The 11,688-nt window shown below is 38.0% G+C and overlaps 1 long non-coding RNA gene across 2 annotated transcripts in view; it reads left to right on the plus strand.

Annotated features, from left to right (window-relative positions):
• LOC125689843 (uncharacterized) overlaps nt 1–10,889 on the plus strand; it is a 68,551-nt gene extending 57,662 nt beyond the window's left edge. For both annotated transcript variants that reach the window (XR_007375427.1, XR_007375428.1), the window contains 2 exons: nt 6,249–7,082; nt 9,234–10,889. This is a non-coding gene — a long non-coding RNA (uncharacterized LOC125689843). The remainder of the gene's footprint in view (nt 1–6,248; nt 7,083–9,233) is intronic.
• The last annotated feature ends 799 nt before the right edge of the window (nt 10,890–11,688 follow it).

Here is an 11,688-nt window from a genome sequence, read left to right on the forward strand (position 1 = left end):
CAAGATGTTAGGAGGGGAACTTCTGGTTCCATCTCCATCACAGCATTTGGGTCATGATCTTCTTCCTGAACCCATCCCTCCTCAGTCATCCCTTTTGTCATCGCATGCTGTCTTCACTGACTTAAATTGGCATTTTATTTAACCTAGTCTTTCACCAGTGAAGAGGCATGGAAGAAAATTGAAATGCATTTCATTTTTTTGAAGTGTTTAGATGTTAATAAAGTGAATGTTGCTGAAGAGCTTCAGATGAGGATCTGCTGTTCAGTTAAACAAAAAAGGTTTATATTACTAACCACAAGAGCATTTCTCAAGTTCCTTACTGTCTGCAATCCCAGACATGTTTTAACTCCATATTAAGATGAGGTCAGTGTATCTAACAAGCGTCCTCTTTTTTTTCTCTCCTTTCTTGCTTTCTCTCACATTGTTTCACATAGAGAAAACCAAGTGCATACTCTGAGTGGGAGTTCCTGCTGTTTAAAGGTGGTTGTCAGTCATAGTGACTGGGGAAACAGCTTCTGGATGCACTGAACACCAAAAGAAGTGTCTGGATGTGAAAAAACATCTTAATATGAAGACCACCAAGATTAATGCATTTTCCTCTAGCAGTTGCAAATTTGTCTTGCTTTGCTCTTCCCCCACCTCTCAAACCGTGTCATTTTAATCAAGTTTCTGTAAAATACTGTTCTAAATTGTTATATGCCACAAGACTGATTACTGGTTATACGTAGAATGTGAGAAAGGAGAAGGGAAGATAATTTTTATTATTGCCACAGGAGACTGCATCCACTTTGTCTTAAATCTCAGCATGTAAAGTCACCAAAGAGAGCGTTACTTTTTGATAAGCAAAATAGGTACAATATTACTTCTGAAATAGCTAAGTGATTTGGAAGCTAAAGCACAGTCATCTCATAATCAGGCTGGCTCCAAACTGTGGTGTTTAAGGGGAGGGGGCAAGCCCTATTTTGGAGTGGTCAGGACTTAAATTTTGCTATTACTTAAAATGTATCATTTTGAATGCCAGAATGTCTTACTGAGTACATTCACTAAAGCTATGTTTCTACCTCAGCCAGCCTTTAAATATCCTCATACATCCTAGTAATTATACCGCTGCCTCTTTGTACTAATATACGAGTTTAGCTGTCATTTTGATATTTTAATGTTAGTCACTATGCAGCTCACAAATATTTAGATAAATAAAATCCTGAATGTCAAACCTCCCACCCACATAACAAAGATAATTTAATATTTCTGATCCTGTATCTGTTGTTCACTGCTTTAGCTCTGTATAAATTTTTATCCTAATTGCAAAATCACCTGATCATGCATTTGCAGCACATTTCTATTGATCTCACTTTTGAATAACTTCTTTCACAATGGCAGGGTAATAATCATATTTATTTTGGCATATGCATTCAGTATATTTCCTCCCTGCTATGTAAACATGCAGAGAGCTGGTATTAGGAAGATCCTGCTTTGCTTGTGCGTATGTCTGAAGAATAACAGGTCATAACTGGTTGAAAGAACATGAAGCATGTTTACTGAAGTTACTGGCAGGGACAAAAATTGTCCCCTGCAGGGTGTGAATGTGTGAGCATGCAAGTCTGGTACAACACACACACAAAGTGAGAGGAAAACACCAGCGTCTTGCCTTGCAAGTTTTCTTGCCCCAGTGTGGAGAATGATTATGAAAATCTATGACTTGGTACCTATAAGGCACTTTCAAACTCCCTAGAGAGATTGCCTAACCAAGGGTTTCTCCCCAGTGTACAAGGATTTGGAATGGGGTTGCCCAGTGACCTCAACCATTAGTTGCTTTTGTTTCCTCAAATATTAATTAAGAGGTTTCAAGCCACAAGTGAGAGATTGAGGAGACTGGACTTGCTAAGGCAGCAAAGCTGGGAGAGTTTACTTTGCACAGTTTAATAGAGAAATGCATGTATTGATGTCAAGGGAGTCCAAATTTTTAAGGACTGGGCAAGGAACAAAAAAAATCCTGTCTGAGAATTCACTCTCTAGCACACTCTGCAGATACAGACAGCCCATTTTACCTTTTCTGTGTTAGTCACCCTACTTGCAACACAGGATTAATACGTGGCTGATGTTATTATGAGGTGACTTGGTCAGCATGGGTTAACATTCTGAACATAAAGAAAAGCCAAGTAACAGGAGTTTAGTTTTATTAAGCTGTCCTGCTTCCTTCTGTATCTGACTGAGATTTGTTTCATCTGTACCTACCTAGCTGCCTTTTCATGCACACCAACAATTTGTACAACAGAAATTTACAGTCTATTAAAGAAAATTTACACCCTCTTAGAGAACAAAGGGAAACATGTAGGTGTGAATTTTCGATGCTGTTGTAGCGATATATTTGTTTGCACAGATATAACTCAGAAAGAGATGGAATTTTGTACAGTGTTTTATGGTGTTCTAAGAAACAATTAATGTACAAACACCTGTGCATTAATTAAAGTCTTTTGCTGCTATTTCACAGTATCATTTTTATTTTTTCTATCATTTGAGTGGAGTAATCTATTCATAAATTTTCCTCATGATATGTAAACTTGTATCTTATGTTACTATTATTTACCAGCATGTGTGCTTAACTCCTACCTTGACAAGGCAGACTTCCATTGGCCCTTCTTTTTCTGCCTCCCTATAATCACTTCCCCTATGCTTCTTGATATATGGCTTTTGCTAGGGTTTCCAAAACACTTATTAACTGTTGTTTTGCCTCTTTGTTTTTTTTTTTTTTTTTTCCCCTACCAATGATCTAGTTATGAAGAAACCTTATTTTTTTAACTCATTTCACACAGCTCAAATCTTTCTTTACTAGGAGAGGGGTTAGGCCCTGGAACGGGCTGCCCAGGGAGGTTGTGGATGCCCCGTCCTTGGACGTGTTTAAGGCCAGGTTGGACGGGGTCCTGGGCAACCTGATCTGAATGTGTATGTTTGGTGGCCCTGCTAGGCAGGGGGGTTGGAACTACATGATCCTTGGGGTCCCTTCCAACCCGGGTGATTCTGTGATTCTGTGATTCTGTGATTTCTGAGTCCTACAATAGTGAAGATGCTCCAGCAGTAAGCCCTAGGGCAAGAAGGTGGTTTTAAACTATTGTAAAATATTGATCTTCAAGCATCTGTGGAATGACAACTTGATAAAAATTTGCTTGATAATACTTTAGTTTACTTCTTTCTTAAGATCTGAGCTATGAGCTCTTTGAGTAAATCTTTCCTTTTAAGTAAGCACACTGTGTAACTGGCTCTGATTGAGGAACAGAGTTGAACTGGCCATGTATTAAGGAGAAATAATGGCATTTCTGAGACTTAGAGTAAAGAGAGCAACCTCCATAGTGAAACTGTCTACTTAGCATTAGTAACACATGGCTAAAGTAAAAAGGTTTCACATGCGCTGCATATCATCTGATTTCATCCTCTTGAGAGTCTAATACACAGGTCAGTAAGACTTAAGTTATGATTTAGCTGAGCTGAGCGGATGTGGACTGAAAAAAGTTTTAGAAGAGAAAGTGCAAAGCCAAATATTTTTGCACCTGTTATTTTAATGAAGAATTTTGCTTGGGCTTTCACAATTCCACAACATTGTGACTTTGTTGCATGTGTTTGTTTGGCTTTCTATGACTATTTGCTACACAGATGAGGGCATGATAGTAGTAGTAAAATCTTTTTAAGTCTATTTTTGTTCGTAATCATCTTGAGCTTTACTAAAGGTTTTCTTGTTTGTACGCTAGATTCTGAAAAATACATGAAAGATAACTTACTGAAAGAGTTTCTGTTTTCTAGTCAAGACTTCTGCAGCTGCCTATAGTAATTGGAAGAACTTGCAATAAAAGTCAGAGATGAGTAAGTGATTTACAGATGTAAGCTGATATGAATGACATTCTATGCAAAATACAAATAGCTCTGAAAAATGCTAGTTTGTTTGTTTTAAATAACTGATCTCTGTAAGATGAGACCTGATATTTAATTTCTTATTTTCCTTGCCATGCAGTGTGTGTATATGCACAGTGGTGGCAAGGTAGAATGTGGATGTGCTATACTGACCATGGCACCTGCTCCTCCGAGGAGCTGAATTTCTAGAAAGAGACACTCACTCTACTCCCATCTACATCCCACTACTTCAGTTAGTAACTTAAGGCTCAAGATCTTCATTTCTCTGAAGGAAATGATGTTGAAGTTTGTGAAGCAGTCTACTTGCATAATGTAGGACTATTTGCTTCAGAGGAGGCTTGAGGTTAATAGCTGTTCTGCCTACCTTGACATAGGATCACCTGCATGCTAAGAAATTTTGCAAGTTTTTCGGATGTCTAATTTTACCTTTTTTTGCTGCAATTTATATATCATTATGCTTACTCCATCTATTATAAACATGGAGAACAAATTGCTCACTTCCTCACTGTAGCAACTGTTTGCATATCTTGAGCTATGTTATCTTTAACTTAGGCAATTGTTCATGCTTTCCAGCCTTTTGGATACTCTTGTGACTATTCTTTCTATTCTTCAGTTACTCTACATCATTCCTTTGATATTAACCCTGAAACAGGATACTGTGTTCAAGTGGGGGCTTTATCAGAATTAAACAGAAGAACACAACTACTTCACAGATTTTCCAACCTACATTTTTATGGTTTCATCCTAATATGGTATTTAGTCCTTTCATAGCAGTATAATGTTCTTGGCTCCATGATCCAAAATTATTTTTAAAACTTTAGAGAAGATAGGAATGATGTAGTAATAGAGAGAGCAGAAACTACCAGAAGCACAGCTTTCTGTGATCCAGAGTTAGATATATGGACAGTAAGAGTCCAAATGGTGAAGAAAGAAGATTTACATTCCTGCATGGAAAGTCACAAGTGCTAAAAGGAAATGGCTTTCTTCTTCCTACAGCTGAAATAGAGATCTATGTGCAAATGATACCTGAAGCCAAAGTACAAGCAATAATACAATTTTACTGAAACAGAGCTGGTTGAGTATCAAAATATTTCTGCTGTTTTCTAGCAGGCTGCAAATTTATCTGTTAGATGGTTTCCTGTGATGACAATCTGTACTTTGTGCAAATGTTCAGGGTGTAATGAGTCCAGGCCAAGCAAGAAATCAGGGCACTGCTCTTCAGGTCTGTCTCTCCCAAGACCTCATCCTATTCATGAGCATTGCTCTGAGCTGTAAGAAATTAATAACACATTCAGATGTGGTAGTAGCATTCTTACTGAGTGAAACGCAGTGCTCTATCTCTGTTGCTCATAGTCTGAAGAAGTGATGTAGGATGTACTAGTTACATTGCATGGTACCAGCACTATAGGCCTAATTGACTTGGATAGTAATCCTGGTTTGAACATGTCCAGTAAATAACCCTCTTCCTCTATGAAGGAGTGAATGGTAAGGAGTGTTTTGTGTTTGTTTTCTTAAGCTCCTCCAAATTCACTGCTGGTGGTTGCTGGTGCATGGAGATAACATCTCAGCATCTCAACAGAGTGAGTTTACCCAGGCAGGCCTAATGTATGACAGTGTGCTTGGTCCTGCAAATGCACAGCTTCTTAATTTTCTATAAAAAAGCTGATTAATGATCTAAGAAAGGATCAGGTTTTCCCCGAGGAACTTCCCTATAACTGATGTCATCTTTGCTAGTCATGTTAGCAGAGTTGCAAATCACAACACACATGATAGAAAAGCTCCACCTCTCTTGCACAATGGTTTGTAATCAGTTTCTGAGCATGCCAGGTGGGGTGGCAGGCTCCCTGTATCTCCTCAACAACAAAAAGTTATTCAGCAAATTAGTGCAATACATTGATTTTTTTTTCTAGTGAGGTGTTGAGAATGAAATAAATGTCTTTCATTTCACCTGTGTATGTGGTCATTACAGCTCTAGATAAAAACAATGTTAATAAAAAGGGACAGTTATTGCCAGTCCAAATGCCAAAAGCAAGAAGTGGTAAATGTGGTCTTTTTTATATCATCATAGGCTACTTTCTCAAGGGTGTTGTACAAAGAATAATGTAATTCTAGATAAAATTTTAAACTGTTTTTCTCTTTGCTATTGTATACGATGTCATACATTATTGACGGAAGTTCGCTGTTTATGACGACTGTCTCCCTGATGCAGTCTTTTAACCATGATTCTCTAGGCTATTTTATAGAGTATATATAAAGTCCTGTATTCTGTTAGTCTTCTCTGTTGTTTATGTTGGTTGGTGTGTGCCAGCTGTTCAATTAATACATATGTTTTTTTTCTCTTGCAGGCATGCTGTTAAGGATGCTAAAAAGCACCATGAGGGAGATTTTACAGACTTGGACAAACAAGTATCAGTGTGATCTGAACACAGGAGTAATTTTGCTAAGATTATCACTGTCAGCTTTCATGAAGAAAGAACTAAGGAGAACTGAAGTACAACTACGCTGCTGAAGCAGTCAGTCATGTAGTGTGGAAAAAAAGAAAAAAGCACCTGCCAGTGGTGGCTACCTCATTTTTATATCTAGCTTCTCCAGTTTTCTCAAGTCTTCAGTACTACAAGAAATTCTCTTAGAGGAACAGATGTGCTGGAGAGTTAGTAATGAAAAACAGAGGGTTTCACTTTAGGCTATTCAGCTGAGTATGTTTCATCTGGATAGGCATGATAAGTTGTCATCTGATGAATATTTGCCTGCCTTTTTCAAAACAGATGGGAAATATAGCGGTGTTCCTAGGAGAAAAAATATTATTACTTTGGAAATTTCTGCTGGCCCTTAGCATGGAAATAAAGGAATTACTCTAGATGATTTGAGAAAAATATGCTACAACATTGGCTTGCTGAAGCTGGAGGGTCTGAGCCATAGGAAAACAGAGGAAAACCTGGCTGGATAAAAGTCAGATTTCCTTGTTTCTATTTGTAAACATTAATCAGAAGCTTTGCTTGATGTGTTACACTTGTGAGAGGAGTGGAAATATCCCCATTACTCAACACTTCATCTCCTCAGTTGGTGCCAGCAGAACTCACAGTGTGGTGAGATCTATCCATGATCACCAGGATGGGGCTCTTCTAGTGGGGAAGAAGTGGCAAGTTGATGATGTGAGTCAAAACTTTCTGGTGTCTGAGGTGAGTTTATGAGTGATTTTTACATCTGTATTAGCAGGGGATAAGTCTCAATGGCCCTGGTGAATTACCCTCTGCAACCTTAAGTAAAAGGTTCATTTTGGCATAGCTGAGACAGCACTATATTTCTTCTTTTCACTTAAAAAATAACAAAAAGTTTTTGCTTTGAGAAAATTTGCCATGTGTTCTGGGATCACTGCCACAGTGTACATTCTCATGCAAATGGTTTTTTATCAGTAGTGTGGCTAAGAGCCTTGAAAATCTTATTAGTAAAGGTTAAGGTCTTCAAAAACCTCTAACCCAAATTTTAATCATATTGTTCTTATTCTTCTGCAGATCTACTTGAATTCTTAGCCACATTAGAGACTTTTACACAATAACTAGCAATTCTTGTTCTCTCACAAAGCCCCGTCATGACAGAGTTCAAGCCATTTATGATATAATCGATAAGGAATGCTTCTGTAAACCAGCACAACTGCCTTACTATCTTTTCCTGTAGGGAATTTTAATAGCACTATGAGGATTATTATTCTATAGAGAACAACTCTGCTCAAACACAGCACCTAATTTTACCTTCAGTTTTTTTTCTGTGTGCATGCACATAGATCTAGTTATAAACTGTACATAGACCACTTTATGAATCTTTTTTTTTACTTCATAGCTCCTGAAATTATTTTTATAAATGGTAATTGTTATGGGAGATATAGAAAGAATGGGGATTCCTGTGTTACACAAAAGTTTATCACTCTGAAATATCAGATCTTCTATGTGTGGCAAAATCTATGTTAAAGTTGTTAGATTTTCTCCTTTGTTCCTGTGGGAAAAGTGTTCTTGAGCCTGAACTTCAGCTCCTTAATAAATGAGAAACTTTTCTCTGTCTTCTGGTGTAAACCCATTCCTGGCTAACTCGTGTTTTTTATTAGCAATTGGCTCACATCTTATGTAACATGTTTGCCCTTATCCCTCTGTGATAGCTCTGAGATTTAGTAGATGACAGAAGTGACTTGTTTTACTTGGGATTAAAGATGGATATAAGCACAGTTTTTCAAACACTGTATCAAATTTATGGAAAAACAATTCTATTACTTTTTACATGACTCTGCCTCTGCATCCTCAACCATTAAGGTTTAATTTGGCCCAAAGTGAAATGCTTCTTTTGTAACTGTTTCAGTCAAAAGTATTTTAACTACAAGTCTTTGTAACCATAAAATCCTTTTTTGTGTAATGCCAGTGAGTCTGAAAAATCATTGAGTGATGTTTCACAAAATGTTTGTAGGTACTCTACTATCTGCAAATGCTACATTAGCAGCTGAAAAATTCCATCTGCCCAGGTAGCTTTGTAGGTTAATTCAGACAAGTTTGGGTAGATTTGCCTAGACTGAGAACTACAGAGAACATAAAATTTTCTTGAGCTTGTATGAGTAGCTCTTAGTAAATTTCTGGCGCAGACATAGACTTTCCAGCTGAAGGGTTGAAAGGTGGTGAAACAGCCAAGTGTACATAGCCTGCTCCCGTCAGCAGGTCCCAATGCAAGGCAGGAATGTCTTGTGCAATGGGAGACAGAGCTGTGCCATCTTCTGGCAGTGTATATATATACTTCAGGGAATTTAATGTGTGTGTAAGAAAAAAGAATGTCTTTGGGGCCTTGTTTCACTAAATGGTTTTGTAGTGCTTGTTGATGTTTGATAATGTAATTTTTTTTTTCTTCCAAATGTCTGCACAGTCTGGTTTATTTTGTCAAATTCCTAGTGTGAAGAGTTTCACGTTTGCAAATTGGGCATGGAAGAGATTTGCTCTGGGCTGCTGATTTTAATGGTGTTATCTGTCATTGCAGCTCTTATGCCAGCTCATATTTAGCTATGTGTTATTACAGATGACAGTGAATAATATGAGAAATTCCTTTGTGTAGTGTTTTCAAAAATTAAAAAAGAAAATGCAGCTCAATGCCATGAAAATAACACAGTCTATTTTGAAAATAAGTACTTAGGGAACTTCACGTTTTCCTTTGGAAATGCTTGTTACTGTGAGACCTATGTGTATAGAGACTAGCATGACAATTAACTTTGTGTGGGTCAAGTGCAGTCTGTTTGAGTGATGTGATCACTCCAGAGTACTTGCTGACAATTAGTTTCATTGGTCTGTGCTGCATTGTAGGGGCACCTGGGAAACCTTGCTGTGATTACAAGACTCTCCAGCCTAGTGCAGGCAAGACCTTGGCCCTTGGTGTACTGCCAGGTGACTTGCTCCTGTTCCCTAAGATGAGAAGAAAGGACTGAATATGAGAAATGAATATGCATCTGGCACGTGACTGGATCCACTTCTCAGCTGTTAGAAGCCTCGCTTTTTATACTGTATAATACTTATGACAGCAGAAAGATCAAACTTACAGAAGAGATATTTGTTAGAGCTGGTGAGAAGCAGCCACTTAGCATTGAGTGAAAGGCTGTACAGATAAAGATGCTGCATTGAAAAATTCTGATAAAAACCACACTGAACAGTAGGAAGCATTTAACAATCACTGTGCTTAACTGCCCTGTCATAATTTACATAAAGAGCTGTTCAAAAAGGGGATGGAATTACAATGGAGGAACCTGGCAAAATCCTGAAAGCTGCTCTTCTTTTAGCCTTCAAGCAGGAATGCATCTGGAATGTATATTTCCACATTGTTCTCTATAAAGCTTTAATTTTGAATTCACATATGGTACTTAATTTGCATTTTTCATACAGTCATTAATGCTTTGGTGAACTAAAAAGGTCTAGAAAAGTATTCAAAGCCTTGGATACTTCCCAGAAATGTGCTTATGCTGTACTGGCCTGAAATTCAGCTTGAAATCTACAGATCAGATGCTGACCAGGGATTTTGATTCTTTCTTTGTGAGGTATTTTAATAATAGAAGGCTTTTTCTTGGGCTTATTTTATATTTTGGACTAGATTTCATGCCTCTGAACCATTTTGCTATTGATATCTTTTCAGTCACGTTACTAGTAAGGACCAAATACAAAGTTGATGGCAAAAGAACAGGATGCTACAGGGAACTGAAGGTCAATGTATCTTGAAGGAAAAGCAGTAGATTTAGGGATTGAAACTACCCTGGAAAAAGGCTTCTGCCTTAATCTAAGTCAGGAAAAGTGAGTTCTGGCCATGATAAAGTCAACAATAGGCTGCTATCCACATCAAGGAAATACAGCAGCAATCACAAGACTTGTAAGTAAGAAGGTACGATAGGTGAAATACCCAAATAACAGATTCTGGCTCATTTTCAGGGAAGTGCACAAGATCAACAGGATTTACTTGCTAAGTTTGGGATTTACTATTGACCAGACAGACATCCAGTAGTGGGGACAGGACAACAACCTTAACTAGCAGCAGAAAAGCACTGGATAGCATGGCATGCTGTCTTTACCATGTGGTGGATAGTCATTTGGTAGGAAGATGTGGCTAGCTGAAGGCAAATCTTAGAGAAACAGCGTAATCTTTCTTAGTTCCCCAGCCCAAAATAAATCACAAGCTATCATGAGAAAACTCATTCTCCTTTTTTGTCTCCTATTACATGAAGCAATGAATGCTTTCAAATATGAGAGAGGAACAGTGAGATAGCCGATGAGAGACCAGTAGGACTTCCTCGCCTCATACTCCTCACCCAGGGATAGTGCAGTGTCTGTTCTGTGTTACTCTTACCTTTTATCTGTGCAGCTGTGATTTTCAGATCTTCATCTACTGGAGCTACTCTGCTGAGTGGGAGTAGGTGATTTGTTAACTGCTTGTCTTGGAGTAAACTACTTGGTCATGCGAGTTAGTGTGACAAAAGAACAAAGAATAAAGTAATTGGTAATTACTCCCCCTTCCCTTCTTTTTTTTTTTTTTTTTTAAGGGATACTTTTACAGCAGTGTTATGTACCTATTTAATTACTTAGACCAGTTGATGAAATAAAAGCTTTCGTCCCTTGGCCCCTTGCATATTATTCTTGTTAATTATTTCTTAATTATGCTTCCATCATTTTTTCTGATGCCACTTCCATGACTTCTACATCGGTGAGTACAGACGTGACAAATCTAAAAGCTTATCCCAGAGAAGAATTGCTGCTGTGCTGGTTCCAGTGGAGGCATAAAACATAATGGGTGACTCAAAGGTAGTCAGTCAGGAGTTCCCTGGTGGCTCATCTGTTTTGCTATGGGTAACGATCCCTCAGTGGCACGCATGTGCACATGCCTATGGTCTGATGTGTGTGGGGACACATTTGCACAAGTGTGTGCATGTCCTCATTAACTAGCTCGAATTTCACATTAGCCAGCTAATTTTTTAATTTAATAAAATTTAATAATTTGCTAGAGGATACAGATGAAGTAGAAGTAAAACTTTAAATATGGATGTACAATTGAGAGAAAGGAAAGGAAATGGAAAATATTGTATCTTTCCCTAGGGGCTGGAGATATTATAAACAAAGCATTTTCAGCCTATGTGACAAAAGTAAGTCACGATGCAAAGAAATAACTAGAAATAGTATTTACATCACAGTGCTTATTTATTCCTTAAACTGCATCCACTGCCTACCTGTCTCCCCCAGCAAATTACTTCCAAAGAGATGTTTTGCTATACTGGTGTTCATC

Source organism: Lagopus muta, chromosome 2, assembly GCF_023343835.1.
Source record: "Lagopus muta isolate bLagMut1 chromosome 2, bLagMut1 primary, whole genome shotgun sequence".
NCBI classification, from domain to species: Eukaryota; Metazoa; Chordata; class Aves; order Galliformes; family Phasianidae; genus Lagopus; species Lagopus muta.